General features: G+C 38.8%; 1 protein-coding gene across 11 annotated transcripts in view; it reads left to right on the forward strand.

Moving 5' to 3' along the window:
• The window catches only part of GATAD2B (GATA zinc finger domain containing 2B), a 74,878-nt gene that overhangs the window by 8,208 nt on the left and 42,367 nt on the right, over window positions 1-24,303 (forward strand). For 4 of the 11 annotated variants that reach the window (XM_081494855.1, XM_081494864.1, XM_081494861.1 and 1 more), the window contains exon 2: window positions 19,528-19,569. The exons of the other annotated variants lie outside the window; for them this stretch is intronic. The gene's annotated coding sequence lies outside the window, so the exon portion shown is untranslated. The remainder of the gene's footprint in view (window positions 1-19,527; window positions 19,570-24,303) is intronic. 11 annotated transcript variants of the gene reach the window in all.

The raw sequence follows: 24,303 nt of genomic DNA on the forward strand, positions 1-24,303 counted from the left end.
TGTATTTACTGTGAACAGAAACATCTTTTTATTTATTTATTTATTTATTCATTTATTTATGACTGTCCTGGGTCTTCATTGCTGTGCTGGGTCTTTCTCTAGTTGCAGCGAGGGGCAGCTACTCTTGTTGTGGAGCATGGCTTCTAGGCATCTGAGCTTCAGTAGTTGTGGTTCACAGGCTTAGTTGCTCCACAGAACATGGAATCTTCCCAGACCAGGAATCTAACCTGTGTCCCCTGCATTGGTAGGTGGACTCTTTAACTACTGGACCCGCAGCGAAGTCCCAGACAGAAACATCCTAAAAACAGCAAGTGCAACTTTGAAAAACCTGGAGGGTTCAAAGGAATAAGATGTCTCTAGCTTACATAGTGGTGTAAAAATTTGAGATCTAATGAATTACTGACATAAAGGGGTACCACTTGTTATGAACTGTTTTGATTGTTGCATTTTTAAAAGTATTTAATTATTATTTTTGGCTGCATTGGGTCTTCGTTACTGTGCACAGGCTTTCTCTAGTTGTGGCGAGCGTGGGCAGCTCTCTAGTTGTGGTGCATGGACTTCTCATTGCTTTGGCTTCTCGTTGCAGAGCACAGGCTCCAGGGCACGCAGAGTTAGTTCAGTAGTTGCGGCAAACAGGCTTAGTTGCCCTGCGACATGTGGAATCTTCCCTGACCAGGGATTTAACCCTTGTCTCCTGCATTGATTGGCAGATGGACCATTAGGGAAGTCCTGATTGTTTCACTGATGCTACCAAAGCCTTGATGTATATCTGGAATTAAATTGTAGGTTCCCAGTTATGTCAAAGACGGAGTGGTTGGTGTCCAAGAAGAGTATACCCAAGGTTGGAATCTGAGCTGTTTCTATTTCCAAATTAAACCTTCTATTCTGGCTGACTGAATACCTCATAATAGTCACAGGAAGGGAGTAAAATACAGTATACTAAAGGGACTTCCTTGGTGGTCCAGTGGCTAAGACTCCATGCTCACATTGCAGGGGGGCCCAGGTTCAGTCCTTGGTTAGGGAACTAGATTCCCTATGCTGTAGCTAAAGAATCTGCATGTTGCCACAAAGATTGATGATCCTGTGTGCTGCAACTAAGACCCAGTGGAGCCAAATAAATAAATAAACTTGGCTGCACCAAGTCTTAGTTACAGCATTTGGGATCTTTAGTTGCAGCATGTGAAATCTAATTTCCTAACCAGGGATCGAACCCGGGCTCCCTGCCTTGGGAACCTTGAGTCCTAGCCACTGAACCACCAGGGAAGTCCCCCAAAAGTAAATATTTTTAAAAAAAGCAAAACAAAAGTGTCTGTAGTTATGTCACTTCTATGCTGTCTTCTAGATTCAGTTGGGTTAAGAGTGTGAAAAGGACTGTATAAGGGGCACTTTTATGGTACAAAGAGATATTAGAGGAGAACAGTGAGATTTTTACTTATTATTTTGTAGCTTTAAGAATTAGCTGAAGAAGCCTTTGGAAGTGATCATTTTTTAAAGTTCAGTATTATTGGAGTATAGTTGAGTATAGTTGCTTTTCTGCGGAGAAGGCAATGGCACCCCACTCCAGTACTCTTGCCTGGAAAATCCCATGGATGGAGGAGCCTGGTAGGCTACAGTCCATGGGGTCGCTAAGAGTCGGACACGACTGAGCGACTTCAATTTCACTTTTCCCTTTCATGCATTGGAGAAGGAAATGGCAACCCACTCCAGTGTTCTTGCCTGGAGAATCCCAGGAATGGCGGAGCCTAATGGGCTGCCGTCTGTGGGGTCGCACAGAGTCGGACACGACTGAAGCGACTTAGCAGCAGCAGCAGCAGCAGTTGCTTTTCTGGGAGTGATTGTTTTAATTTTGTTACGGGGGCTGCTTACCACATCTGTATGTTGCTTAGACTGCACATTAGTTTTTGCTGGTTGTTTTGAAAAGCTTTGTGCTCTCTCTCTTGTTAATCTTTCTGAGTCAACTATTCTCAGTGTTGTGCATAAATATAATTCTGGTATCTGGATATGAGAAGGTAGTCTACTATTGGTACTAATCTTGGGGTATTTTTACATAATTAGTTGAAATCTCCTTCTGTGGTTAAACTGGAATAACTTTTGGTCATTTTAAAAAGTATAGTTCTGCAGTTAGAAAGTTTTGGGTTCACATTTCTACTTTGCCACTTAACTAGTTGTTAGACTGTAACTTCACTTCTCTGTGCCTGGCAGATAGTAACTCTGTACCTATTAAATAATAATTGCCCATCATTCCTCTTCTTAGCACCTGGCAACCTCGATTCTACTTTCTGTATCTATGAATTTGAGCACTCTAGGGTCTTCATATAAGTAGAATCATAAAATATTTGTCCTTTTGTGTCTAGCTTATTTAATTTTAGCATAATACCTTCACGGTTCATCTATGTTGTAGCATGTGTCAGAATTCCATTCCTTTTTAAGGCTGAATAATATTCCCTAAGACTCTGATGCTGGGAAAGATTGAAGGCAAAAGGAAAAGGAGGCAGCAGAGGATGAGATGGTTAGATAGTATCACTGACTCAGTGGACATGAATTTTAGCAAACTCCAGGAGATAGTGGAGGACAGGGGAGCCTGGCGTGCTGCAGTCCATGGGATCGCAGAGTCTTGCATGTAACTTAGCAACTGAACAATAGCGACAACTGTCTTACTGTTTTCTTTTGTGACTATTCATTCCCACCAGCAATGTACCCATTTTTAAATTGGGTTGTTTGTTTTGTTGTCGTTCAGTGATAGTTCTTTTTACTGGATATTAATCCTGTATCAGATATATGATTTGCAAATACTTTTCTCCCATTTTGTGAGTTATTTTTTACTCAGTTGATAATGTCCTTTGGTGCACAAAATTTTGATGAGATCCAGTTTACTATTTGCTGTTTTTGGTGTCACATTCGAGAAATTGTTGTCAACTCTGTCATGAAGCTCATCCCTCCTGTGTTTCCTTCTAAGAGTTTTTTAAATTTTAGTTCTTAGTTTTAGGTCTTTGATCCATTTTGAGTTAATTTTTGTATATACTCCAAGGTAAGGGTCCAGTTTTATTCTTTGGCTTGTGAATATCCAGTTTTTCCAGCACCGTTTGTTGAAAAGACAGTCCTGTCCCCACTGAATGGTCTTGATATCCTTGTTGATAATCATTTGATCATATATGCAAAGGTTTACTTTTGAAGTCTGTGTTCTGTTCCATTGGTTTGTTTGTCTGTCTTTATGCTAGTACCACACTGTTTCAGTAACTGGGGCTTTGTAATAAATTTTGAAGTCAGTCAGCGTAAGTCCTCTGACTCTTTTTTTTTTTTTTAAGATTGTTTTGGCTATTTGGGATTCCTTGAGATGACATATGAGTTTTAGGCTATGTTTTTCTTTTCATATCTCTCTTTTATATTGAGCCAAACAATATAAAACTAAACTGAATGGGATCCTGTTACTGTAATATGGCAGCTGATCCTTGTCATAGAAAGTTTTAATTTCACCCAGCTCCTTGGATCACGTATTTTTCTTTACAGTATTAGAATCAGGGTTACTCTGGGTAACTTTTGCTCTTACAAATGAATTTGTTTGCTGTGGTTGGGGCATTTTGTTTGTTGTTAAAAGTTTGGTTCGAATTTTTTAAATTTTATTTTATTTATGGCTGCGCTGGATCTTTGTTGCTGCATGTGGGCTCTCTAGTTGTGGTGAGCAGGGGCTATTCTTTATTGAGGTGAACAGATTTCTCATTGTGGTGGTTTCTGTTGTGGCAGAGCACAGCCTCTAGGGCACACAGGCTTCAGTAGTCGTGGTATATGGGCTTTAGTTGCCTGCGGCTTATCGAATCTTCCTGGACCACAGATCAAATCCGTGTCCCCTGCATTGGTAGGCGGATTCCTATCTACTGTGCTACCAGCAAAGTCCAGCGGTGGCTTTTCTTTTTGCAGAGCATGTTCTCTAGGGCACTCGGGCTGGGCTTCCGTAGTTGCAGCTCACCGGCTCTAGAGTGTGGGCTCAGTAGTAGTAGCACATGCGCTTAGTTGCCCCTCAGCATGTGGGATTTTCCCAGACTGGGGATCGAACTGTGTCCCATGAACTGGCAGGTGGATTCTTAACCACTGGACCACCAGGAAAGTCCTCAAATTAAAAACAAAAAAATCAAGACACACAGTGAGAAGTTTCCCTTCACTTCTCACCTGCCTGGTTGTAAACATCATCATTGTTATTCCCTTTCTGTCATTTCAGAATTTTCTATGTATATGCAAGCATATGTGAATTTAGTTTTTCTTTTTACACAAAAGATAGCTTTCTACATCTTTTTTTAATTTAATAATATAGGAGATTCTTTTCAAATCTATATAGAGAGAATTTGCGTATTCTTTAAATGAAAATTTTAAGAGTGAAAATCTTTTCATGGATATCAGAACTTTGTTGGGAAAGAATATTCAAGTTTATGGCTGTGTGCCTTTCCTATTGTCTACAAGTCTTGTTCTTTAATAACTTTCATTCCTATTATTCTCTTAGTCAGCATTGAATAAACATAATTTGAGTACTGCTTAGGTTATTAAACTTAATTTAGGAGTGCTGATTACCTAGTTTATAAAGTCTGTTTTGTTTTTTCATCTGTAGTCTTAAGTCCCAAATTATATCAGAAAACCCAAGTCTCCGATAATTGATACAGGGTTGTTTTTCTAGTTCCTAGAGTATAGACTCCAGGTGGTTTTTCTCTATCCTCTACTAGTTTGGTCTAGAAAAATAACTGATAAAGAGAAAACTTGGATCTCTTTACCCATGTGTCAGCACTCTGTTTACTTTGTAACCACTTAAATCTGATGGTTGTGGGGAACTGAAAAAGCCTGGCTATTCATATATTCATATGAACATTCATAAGTATTAGGTGTTTATTGTATATCTACCATGTAAAAGACATACACATAAGTGTTGTATAGCAAGTAAAGATTAATTATAAAACTTCAGTCCTCAAGAAGATGCATAGTCCAGAAGAGAAGACATGTATTAAAATAACTACAATATTAGATACAGTGTGTTTATAAATTAAGTGACCAACATATTAGGAAACAACTTATCAGCACCTTTTACAACTTGGTTCAGAGTGTGATTTAAGCTTACCAAATCCTGAAAATTCTACTTTCAAAAACCTCTCTTTATTCCATCTGTCTGCATCTGTCCTAACTTGTGTTGTTTTAGTTTTAGCCATTGTAATTGCTTGCCCATATCACCTTGGATATGTCTTTTTTTTTGGCCACATCTTGTGGCTTGCTGCATCTTAGTTCCCAAGCCAGGGATTGAACTAAGGCTCATGGCAGTGAAATGCCAAGTCCTAATCGCTGGGCCACCAGGGAATTCCCTTGGCTATGTTTTTTAATAATAACTAACATTACTGGGCTTTTTTTATGTGCGAGTACTGTTTTAAGCACTTCATATTAACTTGTTTAATCCTCATAGTACCTCCATTTTTACAATTAAAAAACTGAGGCACAAAGAGGTTAAGTGACTTCCTTAAGGTTACAGACCTAATAAATAAAAGAGCTGGGATACAGAATCAGGAAGTTTTGACTGTTGGGCTCAAATTGTTTAGCATTATACCATACTATGTGTATGTGTGTATTACATACATATTTATCGTTGTTTTGGTGGCTGTACAGTATCTCATTGTATGGATATACTTTAGTTTGTACCCAGTCTATCCCCACTGAGGAATATTTAGGATGTTTCTAGTGTGTGAGTGTATTGTCATAACCAGGGTTCTAGTGAAACATCTTATATACATTTTAGTGTATCTGTAGGTAAAATTTCTAGAAATACAATTATTGGACCAAAGGGCATGCACATTGAAAATATTGTCAGATACTAAATTATCCTCCTGTAATTTGTACCAGTTTACATTCATACCAGCAGACTATGAAAGTTTCTAAAACAACTCAATTTAAATCTAAATTTGAGGGAAACAGTGTGGTTGGATAGTGATGAGTACTGTTTTCAAGTGCCTCTGTATCTCATTAGCATTTCTTTTCTTAAAAGCGTATATCTCTGGATTTGATTATTGGCCATCTAACTGTAGCCAGTTGTTGGGAAGAGGAGTACACAGTTTAACAGAAAATTTTACTTGTTCAAAATGGCCTTCAAACCAGTCAGTTGTCAAACATGGGACTTCCCTGCGGGTCCAGTGGTTAAGAATCTGCCTGCCAATGCAAAAGACATGGGTTTGATCCCTGGTCCTCAAACTGAGATTCCATATGCCACAGGGCAACTGCTGAGCCCTTACTCTAGCACCCTCGAGCTGCAACTACGAAGCCCACATGCCTTAACTACTGAAGCCTGTGCTCTGCAATAAGAGAAGCTTCACTGCAATGAGAAGCCCACACACCACAGCCCATATGCTGCAGCAAAGACCCAGCACAACCAAAACTTAAAAAATAAAAATAAAAAATTGTTAATCTAAACCTTTTTAAAACTTTGGTAAGTTGATTTGTCACCACAATCTTTTAAGATCAGGACAACCTCAATAAGAATGAGCATGTACAGTTCCCAGTTGACTGCTTTCATGGAAACTCCTTACTGGAGTCCTTATTAAACTCCCAGTGGGCAGAGGCAGAGAGCCAAACACTGCTAAATCAGCAGGGTTATACTGTTTTCAGGGAATGGGGATGTTAAGAAACATAAGACCAAATGCTTTATACAACTCAGATTTCCTTTCTAAGTAGTTTTCCTGCTCATTGGTAAGTTATTTGTCTTCTTCCTCATTCCCATTTCTCTGTTTTTAGGGTTAAGGTGATTTGTTTTATTCAGTAGATTTAAATTTTGTTTAGTGAACTTGGAACTTATTAGTAGGCCTTCACTTGCCCAGAGTGGTGTTATCTTTGGTGGTACCATAACCCCACATTCAGGGCCTATGGGCAGGAGTAAAATAAAACAAACTTAGTTTTCATCCACTTCCTTAAGGAGGTAACAGGAAGTCTGATTAATTCAACGGTATGCATGCTAAGTCACTTTAGTCCTATCTGACTCTTTGTGACCCTATGGACTGTAGCCTGCCAGGCTCCTGTGTCCATGGGATTCTCCAGATGTATTCAAAGTTACCATTTCCTTTGAAGTGGAAAGAGTATTGGAGACTGTTTGCATTAATTATTGGTGATGGTGATGTCTTGCTTCATTTCTACTCAGGAAATCTGTTATTTTATTTCCAGGGACTGTGTAATTGTCTTCTGGGCCTGTTAATATCTGTTCTATTAAGTTTTGGATTACTGTGATATTTCCTTCTGTTGAGTGATCAAAGATTTGGATCCACTGCTGATCTTTGTCTTCCTTATTGCTTGACTCTGGTTTTTGGAAATGAAGAGGAAAAGAAACTGGGAACTCCAGATGTCTTATCATCAGTACTACCTGTTTATAGTGAAGTCTAAATGAAGACAACCATGAATGGGTCTCTAATATTAAAATGTTGAAAGCTTAACTGTTTTTATATTGGGGGAAAAATTTATTTTTAAAATTTCTTTTATCTCTTAGCTTTATAAGAAATTTTTTTTTGACAGAGGATTTCTCTTTCCATTTACTAAAATTGATCACTTTTTCTTCACTTTCATATTTTGGATAAAATTAGGCTAGAGCCACTTTTGAAGCTGCTTGGGAAGAGATAATAAAGAGAAAGTGTTAGTGTGTATGAGTAGAGAGGAGAATTTTGCCTTATTCACTGTTGTAGCTCTTGCACCTAAAACAGTGCCTGCCACATAATATGTAATTAGTTTGTTGAGTGAATGGGAAGTAGAAAACTAAATTGTGATATCTCATTGTTGCCATTCTTTATACAACTAGTATAAACTAGTTTAAGATGAATAAACTAGTTACATGTGTCAACTTGTATAAATGTCAGGGACTTTCCTGGTGGTTCCCTGGCTAAGACTCTGCACTCCCAGGGCAGGGGCCCAGGTTTGATCCCTGGTCAAGGAAATAGATCCCACATGTCATAGCTTCCCAGGTGGCTTAGAGGTAAAGAATCTGCCTGCCAGTGCAGGAGACACAGGAGATGCTGGTTCTATCCCTGGGTTGGGAAGTTGACCTGGAGAAGGAACTGGCAACCCACTTCAGTATTCTTGCCTGGAGAATTCTGTGGACAGGAGAGCCTGATGGGCTATAGTCAGTGGGATCACAAAGAATCAGATATGACTTAGCGACTGAGCGACATACCATCAAAGATGAGTAAACTAGTTACATGTATTAACTTGGATAATATCAGAGGTACTTTTAAAGAAAAAATTAAGTTGCAAAGTGATATACATGTGTATATGATATAATACCATAAAACTTAAACTTGAAAAATGATGCAATATTTTTTATATAGATATAGCTGCACTCATAAAGTAAAAGTACTAAAAAAAAAAATGGACAGTGATATACCAAACTCAGTTTGGTGATTACTTTGGGGAAAGGAAGAGAAAAATAGGATTGGAATAGTTACTCAGAAAGCTTCAGTTTTATTTGTAGTATTATATCTCTTAAACTAGTGTGATAAGTAAATGGTTGTTTGTTATATTATTCTCTACACTTTTTGATACAATTGAAATGTTTAATAAAAGTCAAATGAGAGGTTACAGATCAGAAGTCAGCAAACTAAGGGCTAGTAGGCCAAATTCTGCTTGCTGCTTGTGTTTTGTCCAGCCCATGAGCTAAGAATTATGATTGCTTCTTATAGTTTTAAATGGTTGGAAAAAAATCAAAAGAAGGGACTTCCCTGGCGGTCCAGTGGTTAAAAATCCACCTGTTGAAGCAGGGGACAACGTATTCAGTCTCTGATCACAGAAGATTCTACATGCTGCGGGGCAACTGAGCCTGCGTGCCACAACTGCCGAAGCCCTAGAGTCCTAGAGCCTGTGCTCTGCAACAAGAGAAGCCCCATTTGCTGTGACTAAGAAGAGCAGCAATGAAAACCCAGTGCAGTCAAAAAAAAAAATCAAAAGTAGGATGTTTCATGATATTTCAATTTCATGTGAAAATTATACAAAATTCTGATTTTAGCGTTCATAGTTTAATTTATTAAATTATTCTTTACATATTGTCAGTGACTGCTTTCACACTGCTATAATATCAAAGGTAATTGTCACAACAAAGATAAGACTCTCAAAGCCTAAAATATTTATCTGAGCCTCTACAGAAAAAGGGCAGTCTGTAGTATAAATGAATTCTGGTCCTAGAATAATGGTGATATAACTGAGCAGATGAGATGCTATTTGGTGAATACTTGTAATAAGTTGGACGTAGTTTTCCCCAGATTATGTTTTTTAAAAGAACATTTTAATTAAAAGTCAGAGAGATACCAGCTTTCATGGAAGTTTAAAAGTGGTTGCCCAATAGAATTTCATCTTGGTGAATAAGTCTTAATCTAATATAGATGCCCAGGTTGTTGGTGGAGGGAATCCTTTGTTGTTGTTCAGTCACTAAGTCCTGTCTGACTCTATTGTGACCACCAGGCTCCTCTGTCCATGGGATTTCCCAGGCAAGAATACTGGAATGGGTTGCCATTTCCTTCTCCATATTTGACAGAAAATACTAACAGCTCTGGGATTTGGGATTGGTGTTTTGTTAGCTTATTGTTTCTTATTTCCAACGATTTTCAGCAGAGCAACAGCTTTTTTTTTTAAGTTTACATTTGATTCTTTTTTAAAATTTATTTAATTTTTGGTTGTTCTGGGTCTTCCTTGCTGTATGCGGGCTTCCTCTATTTGTGAGTGGGGGCTACTCTTCATTGAGGTACACAGGCTTCTCATTGTGGTGGCTTCTCTTGTTGCGGAGCACAAGCTCTAGGCAGACAGGATTCAGTAGTTATGGCCTGCAGGCTCAGTAGTTGTGGTGCATGGGCTTTAGTTGCTCCTTGAGGCATGTGGAGTCTTCCTGGACCAGGGAGGTAGATTCTTATCTACTGTACCACCAGGGAAGTCTCAAGCAGCAGCATTTTAAAGGAATGTGGTGTTTGAGTATGCAAACATAGAAAGTTACTGAAGTAGGGGCATCTTTTTTGGTAATCCTTTTTACTTTTAGGTGTATTAAACTTTGGCCAAGTATTTAGTTTTGGGACCTTAACGTACACAGCAGAAGTGGTGATTTGAATCCATTATAACATAGTTGGTGTTTTTTAAAGACATATTACTGGGTGCCTATAGAAGAAACTTTTCCTGTGCAGATGCTTCCACTTCAGAGCAACATGATACAATTTTGATTATTTGGAGCAAAGGAATGACTTATTTGGGTTTTCCCTAGTAGCTCAATGGTAAAGAGTTTGCCTGCCAAGCAGGAGATGTGGGTTTGATCCCTGTGTCAGGAAGATCCCCTGGAGGAGGAAATGGCAACCCACTCCAGTGTTCTTGCCTGGGAAATCCCATGGACAGAGGAGCCTGGCAAGCTACAGTCCACAGTGTTGCAAAGAGTCAGAACACAACTGAGCAACTAAACCACCACCACAATCACTTACTTAGTTCGCAGTATTTCCCTGGGAAACACTAATCTTTCCCTTGCACTCAATTGGATAGTCTGAGACATTTAGCAGCAAAAATCAAGTAATCATATTTGAGGAAATTGTTTCATTGCATTCTCCTGTGTTATGTAAAACTGTTCTGCTCTCATTGAATTAGAAGAAACAGAAAGGGCAAAATCAGATGATCTGAGTGCTCTTCATCTTCTCTTCCTTCTAAAAAGTGTTTTAAGCTATATATATTGTTTTAGTTTTCAGAGTCATCAGTTCAGTTCAGTTCAGTCACTCAGTCGTGTCCGACTCTTTGTGACCCCATGAATCGCAGCACGCCAGGCCTCTCTGTCCATCACCAACTCCCGGAGTCCACCCAAACCCATGTCCATCGAGTCGGTGATGCCATCCAACCATCTCATCCTCTGTCGTCCCCTTCTCCTCCCACCCCCAATCCTACCCAGCATTAGGGTCTTTTCCAATGAGTCAACCTTTCGCATGAGGTGCCCAAAGTATTGGAGTTTCACCTTCAACATCAGACCTTCCAATGAACACCCAGGATTGATCTCTTTTAGGATGGATTGATTGAATCTCCTTGCAGTCCAAGGGACTCTCAAGAGTCTTCTCCAACACCACAGTTCAAAAGCATCAATTTTTCGGCACTCAGCTTTCTTCACCGTCCAACTCTCACATCCATACATGACCACTGGAAAAACCATAGCCTTGACTAGACAGACTTTTGTTGGCAAAGTAATGTCTCTGCTTTTAAATATGCTATCTAGGTTGGCCATAACCTTCCTTCCAAGGAGTAAGCGTCTTTTAATTTCATGGCTGCAATCACCATCAGCAGTGATTTTGGAGCCCAAAAAAATAAAGTCTGACACTGTTTCCACTGTTTCCCCATCTATTTCCCATGAAGTGATGGGACCAGATGCCATGATCTTAGTTTTCTGAACGTTGAGCTTTAAGCCAACTTTTTCACTCTCCTCTTTCACCTTCATCAAGAGGCTCTTTAGTTCTTTTTCACTTTCTACCATAAGGGTGGTGTCATCCGCATATCTGAGTTTATTGATATTTCTCCCGGCAATCTTGATTCCAGCTTGTGTTTCTTCCAGCCCAGCGTTTCTCATGATGTACTCTGCATATAAGTTAAATAAGCAGGGTGACAATTCAGAGTCATAGCTATGGTATTTTTTAATTAACTGGAAATATTTGGTTAATGAATTTTTCTTTTCTAAGAGACCCTTCAAACAGGGATCTTAATACAATTGTCTTGGATTATGAAAAGCAATGAAGCATTAAATATCTAGTCTGATGACATTTTTTTTCTCTTAAATTTATAGATGTACAAATAGAATATAGAAAGATCTTTTAAACTATAGTTAATATTTTAGTCAGTACTAGGAATTGCTTTCTTGATCTGAAAATTTTCTCATCCACCCTCAGGCTCAGAAGCTGTTTAGTTTTTATGATCCCACCTACTTTCCTTTTTGTTTCAGATTATCCCCTTTATCTGCCCTACTTGTTGGAGTAGAGAATCCAGTTCTTGTTTGAGTGGGGTTTTTGCTTGGGGATAGGCAATTAATTGTCTTGCTGTTAGGAGCCATTCTATTTCATACCTGATCTCATGCAGACGTCTTTAGTGCTACTTAGAGATTTTTCTTGTTAGAGGAGTTTTTGAAGAGCCATTCTTAACTTCCAGAGTCAAAGGTATGAAAGTCTCAGTGAACGATATATATGACCCTAATCTCAGATGTGATTATCAATCTTAGAAAGCTTTATAGGTAAAAAAAAAAGAATGAGTAATTGGAGCTGTGTGGCCAAAGGAAGGATTTGAATACTGTCAGGTATCTTAAAATCAAGAATAAATCATTGCATCATCAAATTTTTAGGGGCTCCTTTCCCTGCACCTCATATGTCTTGGTTCTATACCCTTTGTACCTGATTTCTAGTAGCATTGAAGCAAGGAAATACTATCATGCTTCTTGCCTGTCAGTTTTGTTTTGTCGTGTTTTTTGGTAAACTTTGTTGTGGTTTTTTGTTTTTTGTTTGTTTTGTTTTTTAATCTGAGATACAGTATACCTATTAGAACATGTTTTATAAGGTGACCACCTAAATAAGAGATACAGAAGATTACCTCTACCCAGGAGCCTTTTTCATGCTCCCTCCTAGCTATCCATCCCTTCTCCTAAAGGTATTTGATACAATTCTTAACTTTTCTTATTTCCTTTGTCAGTATTTATGTTAAATTGCAAGGTTGAGATTGTTGGTAATAATAGCCACAGACCTCCTTGAAGGTAAAATCATGTTGATGGCGTTCGCTCTAATGTAATGGTTCTTAACTGGGAAGGATTTTGCCCTTTACAGGACATTTGGCTCTCTATGGGAACATTTTTGGTTCTCAAAACTGGGGGTGTTGATGCTACTGGCATCTACTTTGTAGAGGCCAAAGTAAGCATCCTGCAGCGCACAGGACAGAGGCCTACAATGAAGAATTATCTGGCCCCAAGTGCCCCTAATACTGAGGTGGTTAATTTTAATGTTGAAAATACAGAGAACATATTTTGAAGATCTTAAAATTTAATAAAACAGACTTCCCTGTAGTTCAAACGGTAAAGAATCTGCCTGCGATGCAGGAGACCAGGGTTCGATCCCTGGGTTGGGAAGTTCCTCTGGAGAAGGGAATGGCAATCCACTCCAGTATTCTTGCCTGGAGAATTCCATGGACAGAGGAGCCTGGCGGGCTACAGTCCGTGGGGTCGCAAAGAGTCAGACGTGACTGAGCGACTAACACACACAACATAAAATTTAATGAAAGGAAAGTTTATTTTAAATTTGACAGTCACACATTTGCCACTTTTTTCTTTCAAGATCTTTCCTTTTATATTGGCTTCCATTTTTCTGGTTAGTGTAATACGAGATGGTTGTCCTGAAATTCTAGTGTCTTGATGCCTCATAAGTGTACCAAAATTGTCACAGATTGAAATGAATTCTGAACTTGCCTAACCAGGACAGTAGGCTAGATTCCAAAGTGATTTCTCCATCTCTAATCATTAAATGGATAGTTACATCTAGTTTTCTAGTATAGCTTGTTGAGCATAGGAATTCAATGTGGTAATTATTAAAGTGGAGGATAGATTTTGAAATTTTATGGAAGTCATTGTGTAGCTGCAATAATTTATTTTACCTTAGATTGTTCCTGGTTGGAGGCTCTTTTAAAGTCAGAGATTGACTAGAATATGAGCATATAGATTGTAGCTTGGTGTGTGTGTTGTGTATATGTACATATACATATGTGAGTGAGTGAGTGAAAGTCGCTCAGTCGTATCCGATTTTTTGTGACCCCATGGATTATACAGTCCATGGAATTCTCCAGGCCAGAATACTGGAGTGGGTAGCTCTTCCCTTCAGGGGATCTTCCCAACCCAGGGATCGAACCCAGGTCTCCCGCGTTGCAGGCCCGTCTGAGCCACCAGGGAAGCCCTACATACACACACATATATATATGGGCATTGTTTGTGACTTAGTGATAAAGAGCAGTCTTTGCAACAGAAGTGGAAGATGAGAGGCTTAATGTAGAGTTAAAATATCTGAAACTCTAAGCAAAGTTGTTCATAGACTAGGAGCTTTACCGGTTGAAAGCTAGAGAGGGAGAGACTCTAGTGGATATCTAGAAATAGGAAAAAGCCAGATCAAAAAGAATCCAAGTGCTTAGAAAATCTATGACAAAATGTTGATTTGACTACTAAAAGGTGACTTTCCCCTGTTTCTTCAGCAGCACTTAGCTGATGACAGGTATTAGCACATTAGGATGTTTGGGTTGAATTTTGGTTTGTTTTTTATTTTATTTTTTTGGCCATGCCACGCGACATGCTGAGTCTTATTTCCCTGACCATGCCCCCTGCAGTGGCATTTTAACCACTGGACCACCAGGGAAGTCCCTTGAGTTGAATTTTTATATGTATGAACATTAGTGATTTGTCTGAAAAGAACTTGGTGCCCCAACAAAGATACAGGGAAGGAACAAATAGGAGAGAATGAAAATAGCAGTCAAGTATTAAGAAATGAGATGTTCTTAGGCATGGTCACTAGGAATCACTAGCATGCTGCTGATACAAGGATTAGAATAAGTTAGGGATTCGAGACTAGTTACTTTGTGGATCCCTGCTTGAGTTGCTTTGTCTTTTGAAAGAGAGGGTTCCAAAACATTCTTTTGAAAGTGTTAAATACTTAATGCTCTAGGTGATTTTCCTGTTTCTTTTTCCTCTGGATAGATAGTGAAATTCCCTAGTGCCCTTGGGAAGGTAAACCACCCTCATGGAAAAGACTGGCTTAGGAACATTTTATGTCTCATGAGAGGTGAAATGGTTGATATAATTTACTTCTTTTATATGGTGATTTAAAAGGGCTTCCCCAGTGGCTCAGCGGTAAAGAATTTGCCTGCATTGGAGCCATCGCAGGAGACACAAGTTCGATTCCTGAGTTGGGAAAATACCCTGAAGGAGGAAATGACAACCCACTCCACTATTCTTGCCTGAAAAATTCCATGGACAGAGGAGCCTGGTGGGCTACAGGCCATGGGGTCGTAAAAAGTCAGACACAACTGAGTGATAAGCATGCACATGGTGATTAAATCACTGAGAGTAGGGTATAGCAGTAAGTTTTTAATTATTTTGAATACTTGAACAATAGAAGGCTTTTGGCCTTTCTTCTAAAAAAAAAAAAAAAAGTCTCTCAAACTTTTTGTTTGGCTGCACCATGGCTTGTGGGGTCTTAGTTGTCTGACCAGGAATTAAACTCAGGCCCTGGCAGTGAAAGTGCCAAGGCCTAACTACTGGCCCACCAGGGAATTCCCTCTACAATAATTTTATTTCCTATAAACCCAGGAGTGAACATATTGAGGAATATTACTTTGCAGGGGGTGGGAGGGGGGACAATACTCCTTAATTTAAATACTGTCTCAGAACAGGAAGCCTTGTTCTTATTTCTTTTTGTTCTCGTATCAGACCCAGTCCATATTCTACTTTATAAGGCAGTGTACTTAGTTTTTATTTGACTTGAACCAAATTTTCAATAAATACATTCTCCCAATTAGTCGTAGATACTTCAGTATCAATTAGTCACTAATGTATAACTCCCAAATATTGAAGACTGATTTTTTTTCCCCATTAAAATAGGCATTATTCTGTTTTACCTACTGAGCACAAATCATTTGTTCTTAAAGACTCAGTACATTATTTTGGAATTAATTCCCAATTTGTGCATCAAGCTTGGGATAGCAAAATTGTTTTCTTTGTAGTACTGTTTGATTGCATGGTGTATTATTTCTAAATATGTGGAGAACTCCCATCTCCTAAGAACTAACTTTTGATTAGTTGAACTTTTCTACACTTAATTTAAAAAATGGGAGCGTATTGATCGTATGCATAGGATTCTGCTGTTCTTTGATCTGTTGTTGTAATAGTGATTTTGAAATGTCATGAGCTGATTTTTCAAAATAGAATAGACTCACTGGAAATGGAACTATACAGAGTTTGCAGGAGAGGACTAACAGCTGGATACTTTAGCTTGGCTTTTTGTTTTTGATACCAATAAATAACTTGTGAATTTTATATAAAATAATCTTAGACATATACTAAAAACTGGCACAAAAAATTTAGCAAATTACTTATAAAATTTGTGAAGTGCAAAGATGGGGTTAACTGTGTAGTTCTTATAGATTTGTTTCTAATATTGCTGAGAACCAATTCTGATATTGGTTCTGTGAAGTTCATTTTTGTCTTTTAGGAGTACCTTCAAGAAGACTTTTAGTTATTATTAATTTGAATCCTGTTTTCCTGAGTCTGGAAAGATAATCACCTCTTTCCTCATAATGATTATCCTTTATGATTTGACTCTCCCAGACATTTATCTATCAGATCTCTTTCACATATCTAGATTGTATATGCTTATTAGCCTTTCTCAAGAAATCTTGGATGAAATCTTCTAGGAGTAGAAATTGTATGTGCTTGTAAAAGTGTTTGTATTTGTTACTTCAGTTGTATTTGACTGATACTTCCTTTAGTGCAGGGAATGGATTAAATAAATGGAGACTTAGAATGGAGATTGGCACAGCAAGCGCAGTGAACTGGGCTCTTGAGTTTTGACCAAGAAATAGCCAAGTCATCATGCTATAGTGCACCAAGTGTGGGCATTGGAGCCAGCATCTACTGAATGAGTTAGCTGAATGAGTGACTTCATTCAAATTTATTAATTTTACCAAATTAGTTTCCATATCTATAAAATGGGAAAAGGACCACACTCTACTGGTTTATTGTGTGGATTAGCTAAATATTTAGTGTATTAAATGCTCAGTGAATGTTAAATCTTTTCTTTTTCTTAAAGAATTTTATATTCTTCAGAGCATCACAACTTGAATAACATTTGCTAAGGAGTATTGCTAAGTTTACAATTTTCAGTTCATACAGTTAAATACTTTTGGTTTTGAATGATGATGATTTAGTTGAAAAGAGCAGGGTCACTAGCTACCATATATATATATTTTTAATATGTTTATTTATTTGGCTACGTCCAGTTTTAAATCTTAGTTGTGGACGCAGAGTCTTCAGTCTTCGTTGCAGCATGAAGGATCTTTAGTTGTGGCGTGCACACTTTTAATTGTGGCATGTGAGACCAAGTTCCCTGACTAAGGATCGAACTCGCCACCACCACCCCCGCCCCCCGAATTGGGAGCACAGAGTGTTAGCCTTTTCATACTGTTCATGGAGTTCATGGGGAAAGATTGAAGGTGGGAGGAGAAGGGGATGACAGAGGTTGAGATGATTGGATGGCATCACTGACTTGATGGACATGAGTTTGAGTAACCTCCGGGAGTTGGTGATGGACAGGGAAGCCTGGCGTGCTACAGTCCATGGGGTCGCAAAGAGCTGGACACGACTGAACTGAGTGTTAGCCACTGGACCACCAGGGAAGTTGCTACCATGTAGTTCTTTTTTTTTTTTTTTTTTTTTTTACCATGTAGTTCTTAACTTTTGAGGATCCTGAAGAAAAATACCTGTTGGTTTGAGCATCTCTGGTATCTCTGGACTACTAATCAGTTTAATATAAAGGCAGGGTAGTAAGAGTAGTATACTGTCTTAGCCTGTATAATGTTGGTGAGTTAATTCTTTGCTAATGGAGTTACAAAGAGCCAGCCAGACAGGATTCAGCACAGCACAGCAGCAATGGTAATCACTCCTGACAGCTTAACTGTATCTTAAGCCTTTTATATTATCTTAAAGACTGATAAAAATTGACCAGTGTTTAAATGCAATCAAATATGTGGGCTTAAATGGGCATGCTCTCTGAGTGATTGTTAAAAGATAGACAGTCTTCCGTACCCTGATTAAACATGGAGCTAGTGAACTTGCGTTTGCAATTCATAGTTGGTCTCTAGTGGAAATGTGTTGAGTAAGAGGAAAATTGATTATATTCATTCCCCCATTTATCACAGACATCATATTTTCCTTTTATCTCCTAAAATGGTAGTGTCTAGATCTGGATACCTCTGATGGACTCCTATTAAGTACAACTTACTGTGACTGAGATAGTACAGCGTCAACCACTTGAAGCTTAGCTTGATTTAGATGTAGGGTTTTCCTTTATAGTTTGTAGATTATTGAATGCCTTATACCAGTGGTCAATATTACCTATTTCAGGTTTAGCTCAGTATTCCTTTTCTGAGAATTGAAGGTAATATTAGGTTGTTCAGGGATACTTTTATTTACAAATTAATATCTTTGGGTAGAATGTCGATTATTTTTCTCTATATTCTCTAGACTCTAGAAGCTTTAATATTTGGACAAAGCAACAGTTTTGTGAGAGATTCTGATGGAGTAAGCACAGTTATGATTTTGAGTTTCAGAGACCCAAATGAGGCAGGTATTTGGGTGACATACTTGGGTGATAGATAGATATCAATTGAAAAGTAAGAAAATCCCCTGCTCCCATTATTCCTTGTTAACTGTTTATAAAGAATTTATGTCCTCAAACAAAGATCCTAGAGTAAATGTCCTCCAGCCAGTAGATCTCCAAAACAATTATCACTGCCTTAGCTCTTCCTTGGTTTGCTTGGATTTCTTCCCTGCCACTTTCTGACCCCTAATCAGTACTTTTGGGAAATAAAAGCTCCTTATAAAGTGATTGGGGGCATTTGTTCTAAAACAGAAAAAGAAATGTTAATTAGGAGAAACTGTTGTAAAATATCCAATACAAGAACTTAAGCCATTTTTTATAGAGTTCGTGTATACTGTTATGACTACTTCACTGTGAAACCTTGTTATATGATTTTTGTTAAATGTGAATTCAGCTGTCCTGAGTGGTGTTAATTGATAGGGGTAAATGAGAGATCTACCTGTGAGACAACTTCAGGAAAAAAATCTTTAGTGAATACATCTACTGTCTTATCAGTGTCTTTTCCCTAGCACTAGCAATAAGGGATAAAGAAAAGGAGCTTCGTTGGCAATATTTCTTTGTCTTTTGTAATTTGGGGTATGTTTTGGTGTTGATGGTTTGATTTCCTGTCTTGGATGTTGGCTTTGGAAACTAAACAGTTAAAGCATCATGATTTGAGAGGAAACTAGCTCTCATGAATGAAGGCAAAGTTTGGCACTAGGCCAGAATAATGGGGGTGATAGTTAGGGTGGGGAGACTGACTGACTTTTGTACCACAAATGACTTTTAAAAATTAAGAGATAATCCATGTCCTGAGGTTACAAACCGGCTACAACTGGTTTTTCTCCCCCCGCTCCTGCCCCCGCTAGGCATCATGGGTAAAAGTAAGCATCCCCCTGTTTCTTTTGTTTAATATAACAGTACGCCATGTGATTGGCAGGGCAGTGCCCGCTTGGAAACCGGGTTTGTGCAGGTCTCTCAAGGGGGCTGGCACGTATGGGGCCGCCCCTGTGCTATAGAAAGAGCTTCTCTTACGATAGAAGAGAGAAAGGGAACCTCTCCCCCCTCCCCCCAAAACAAAACAAGAAACCTAAACCCATCTCTTATTCCTTTTTTTCCTCCTTTTTCTGTTTCCCCCCCTTTCTTGTCTCAGCTTTCCTGGCAGCTAGAGGAGGGAGCAGAAAAATGTATACCTGTAAGTACATTTAACTGTCTTGCCCCACCCCCCTTCTTTCTTTTTCTAAAAGCAGAAACTGAATTCTTCACAACCTTTTCCTCACTACATGTAGAAGGTGATACGCTGAGGTTTCTGATGGAATTGAAATAATAAATACCATTGCTTTTAAAAATTTGTTGTGGAATAATTGTTCTCATACAAAGCCCCTTTCGATTTTGATTCTCAACCCTTCTGCTTCATCTTTTTGCTTTTTTGTAATGGTTTCTGGATTCTAGTTTTCTTTGAGCTGAAGCTGTGAGAGGAATGTTATGTTAAGGTCTTCTTTTTCTTTTTTAAAATTTCTTTTGTCTATAGCAGTGATGGTTCTAGCTCCCCCTTACCCTCACTACCCACCCCCCCTTTTCCATGTCAGCTCCAACCCTGCTCTGTGAATGGAGTCGACCAGCTGACTGAGTGCTGGCATCATGCCAGGGGCTGCAAAGCAATGAGAATGTGCGCGCGCTCGCGTGTGTAAGTGTATACAGAACACAAAGGGAAAGGCCTGCAGTCTAGGAAATCACAGACTATTATATAAGGAAGTCTGCGTCATCTCTGCTTATTTGGGTTGATGGACCAGGAAAAGGGGAAGGCTTAGAGCAAGAAAAATACCATTGTGATATAAATACACGCTTTTTTCCTAGCCATCCTTATTTTTTTTTTAAAAAAAGATACTTTTGTTGTGGCACAATGAGAGCTTCTCTGTCCGGGTGGTAGTGACCATGTTCTTAGTGAAGTGTAACTCTTTTGGAACTTGAAGCAGTTTGTTCTGAGTCTTCTTGTCCCAGTGCAGAGGTGTGTGTGTTTGAGGAAGAGGAGTGACTGGAAGAGAAATGCCTCCTGAATTTAACAGCTGTAATTTGTTAGATACTTTTTTCCAAACTGTTCAAATCATTCAGGATTGCTAAGAGTATGGGGTGGGGGGGAGGTGCTCTTAAGGAGAAGCAAAAGGCCTTGTCACAGAGCAAATTATGTATTAGCTATTCCTTTGAATTCCCCCCATTTTTTCTTTATTTCTTGTTGTTGTTTTATTTAGTATATTATAAAAATGCAGTAGTCTCCCCCTGCCATCTGCTGCAGTTAGGGTTGTTCAAAGAGAAGGTCAAATAGCACTTAAAGGGGAAAAAAAAGAAAAGATCTAAGCTTCCAGATATTGCAAGTGTTACAGTTTTGGAATTCGGTTGGCATGATTGTATCTTTCATTGGTCATTAAGAGCTCATTTAGAAATTATGTTTCAATTTACTACCAGTTTACCATGGTTCCTTTTTTCTTAATTTCTCTTTATGTTCTTCTTAGATGTGTTACATATATATGAACAGCTCTTGTGTTAAATGGAAATGTGAAATAAAGTATATTAGTGAATAAAAGAATGTCATACTGGGACTTCCCTGGTGGTCCAGTGGCTAAGGCTCCACACTAGCAATGCACGGGGCCTGGGTTCTGTCACTGGTCAGGGAACTAGATCCCACATGCTGCAGTCAAGACCTGGTGCAGCCAGTCATTTTATGTAAGTTTATTTTTGCTCCTGCCTGACTATTTGGAATGATAGTGCTGATGTGCAATAAGTGGATAAGGGGAGTTTGGAGTGAGAGAACTTTTGAACTAGTTTATCCTATAATAGGGGCTCCCCGGGTGGGTCAGTGGATAAAGAATCCGCCTGCCATGCAGGAGATGCGGATTCAATCCCTGAGTGGGGAAGATCTCCTGGAGGAGGGCATGGCAACCCTCTCCAGTATCCAGTATTCTTAACCTGGAGAATCCCATGTACAGAAGAGCCTGGAGGGGCCTATAGTCCTTAGGGTCGCAAAGAGTCGGACACGACATCCTGTAATAAGGTTTGTCTTGTTGCAGTCTGGAGGAAATTGCTTAGTTCAGTCTTTTTGATTATTTTGTAAATTAATTTTATTTATTTTTGGCTGTGCTACTTTATTGTTGCTGCACATGGGCTTTCTCTAGTTGCAGCAAGCTGGGGCTACTTTCTAGTTGTAGTTTGCGGACTTCTCGTTTCAGTGACTTCTCTTACGGTGCTCAGGCTCTAGAGTGTGTGGGCTTCATTAGTTGCAGCCTGTGGGTTTAGTTGCCCTGTGGCATGTGAAATCTTCTCAGACCAGGGATGGAATCCATGTCCCCTGCATTGGCAGGTGGATTCTTAACCTCTGGACCACCAGACAGTTTGGAGTCTTTTTGATTCTTTGTATTATAGCTCATGAATTTGTGTTCTTGCCAAATTTTCACAAGCAACAATATTTTAGTATACTGTGTATATTTTTCTCTTTGATATGTAAGGTTTGGTGCAAGTGTTAGGAGGTGCATATCAAGTTGTACTTTAAGGGTTGCTGGTTGGGACTTTGGAGAAGGAAATGGCAACCCACTCCAATGTTCTTGCCTGGAGAATCCCAGGGATGGAGGAGCCTGGTGGGCTGCTGTCCATGGGGTCGCACAGAGTCGGACACGACTGAAGCGACTTAGCAGCAGCAGCAGCAGCAGGTTGGGACTTAGCAGAGTGGCTGGCCTGCTTATTCCCTAGTCTGCCCTCAGTTATTTCCCCACCACAAGTAGTTGAGGTCTACTTTTCCAAATGTCTATTTTGAGTTAAGAGAGATTTCCACCCACCCACCCCCTCCCCCCGCCACTGTCAGTTGAATACTAGAAGACAAAATAGCAACAGAGACCATCCTAGCTCAAACGTATAGGCTAGATAAAGATTCATTCAGAGTTGTGTGATTCCCTAGTTCTTAGAGGTAATAATTGCGTTTTTGAGTTGATATTATACTATTATTTGGTAATTCTCTCCATGGGAACCAGCCGTTTTACAGGTGTGTAAATATAATATTGTTTTAATTCTATGTGGTGCTTGCATATTAGACTGATAGGTTCCACAGAAGATCTTTTGAAGTCTTTAACTTGTAACTTTTCTCTTTGTACTGGGAAGCACATTAGTAGGGATAGTGTTATGGTTAGATACTTATGTAATCAGTGAGGCATAAGTTAACAGATTCTATTAATGGACGGATTTTTTTTTCCTTAATTCCCATAGACCCTAGTTACTGTTTAGGAGTGACTGAAGAGTCGTTTTGAAGAATGTGTGAAATATACCCTTTGACCACCTCTTGTCTCCTTCATTCTAATGTTTTTAATGTCTGGTAGCCTCTCTTTGGTATATATCAGAACTTTTAAACTGATTTACTATAATTCTTTATAATATATTTTTATAAAATGTATTAGTATAAAATAATATATTTGGGCTGATTTATTATAAGATGACAGTGGGAGAGGGCTGCTTACCTCCTATTCACTAGTTTTTTTTTAGGCAGGACATCCTAATCTGTCACATTTAAACATAGGAGTCTTTATGGTCCTCGGTGTATATTGTTAGACATAACAGTGTATCATCTAAGGCAAGGTCATGTAGGCTCTTCATTCAAGGATGTGAGCCAAGGTTTGTGTACTAAACTCAACAGGTAAACAATGATGGTCTGTCTGCTTTTATTTAGAATTACCGTCTTAACAGTTTGGATTTAAAAAATGATACTATAGAAAGATAGCATAGTTTGATGATTAGAAACATGGGCCTTGCAGTAAGAGAGACCTCAAACATAGGTCTTAGCTATTTACAGACTAAGACCTTGGAAAGTTACTTACCTGTTTTTGTTTTCTCTTGTGTAAAAGGGAATTACTTAAATTATTAAAGCCCTCCTTTAAAGGACTTAAGTGAGGTAATGCGTTGTAAAGCACTTAGCGCAGTGCTTATTAAATAATACGAGCTCAGTGAATGTTAGCAGCTATTACTAATAGTCCTTTCTATTGGGTTTGGGTATACTGTTTTCAGTGTTCCTATTAGTTTCTTTAGCCAGTCAGTAACTATCTCTTTTTTAAACTTTTGGCATCTTTTGTGTTACACTGGGTTGATTAACCTATATGTTGGAAGAGCCTAGATCAAGAGTCAGTCAGAAACTACAGCTACTGCCTGTCTTTATAAATCAAGTTTTATTAGAACACAGTTACACACTTTTGCTTACAGCAGCAGAGTTGAAAAGTTAGCCCACAGAGTCTAAAATATTTACTATCTGGCCCTTTACAGAAAGTTTGCAGACTTCTAGATCAAGAGTCTATTGTTTTTGTTTTTTTTTTTCCCCTAGAAAAGTGAACCAGAAAGCAAGTTCTGGAAATCACAAGGGAAGTAATTAAAATAGGCTAGAAGAATTAATCATCTTAGGTTTTTAGGAATGAGATTTTGTAGTGTGGGGAATAGTGGGAAGAGGTCCATTGACATAGCTGATATGAGTTAGGTGAAGGAAAGTACCATTTGGAATTGGTTAAGCAATAACAGTACTTTCATGGTCTGTCAGGGCATTTCATAGTAGTGGGTAATAAGGGAAGTACAAAGAAAGAAGAGAGATTTGCTGCCAAGGAGTTTGCAGTAAACCTGAAAAATAGTATGAATTGATAGGTTACATATTAAAGTAATGGGTTAGTTAGAGTAGGCCAGTAGTTTTCAAAGTGTGGTCTACAGATTCCTGGAGATCCCTGAGACCCTTACAGGGAGTCTCGTGATAAAAGCTATTTCACAGTAATACAGAGGCATTATTTTGCCTTTTTCCCTTTGTTGGCATTTGCACTGATGATCCAGAAGCAGTGGTGAGTAAAACTGCTCTGATGCCTTAGTATAATCAACACAGTGGCACCAAACTAAACTGTACTCTAGTAGTCATTCT

Source organism: Giraffa tippelskirchi, chromosome 5 (genome assembly GCF_054371585.1).
Source record: "Giraffa tippelskirchi isolate mGirTip1 chromosome 5, T2T-mGirTip1v1.2.pri, whole genome shotgun sequence".
Classification (NCBI taxonomy): domain Eukaryota; kingdom Metazoa; phylum Chordata; class Mammalia; order Artiodactyla; family Giraffidae; genus Giraffa; species Giraffa tippelskirchi.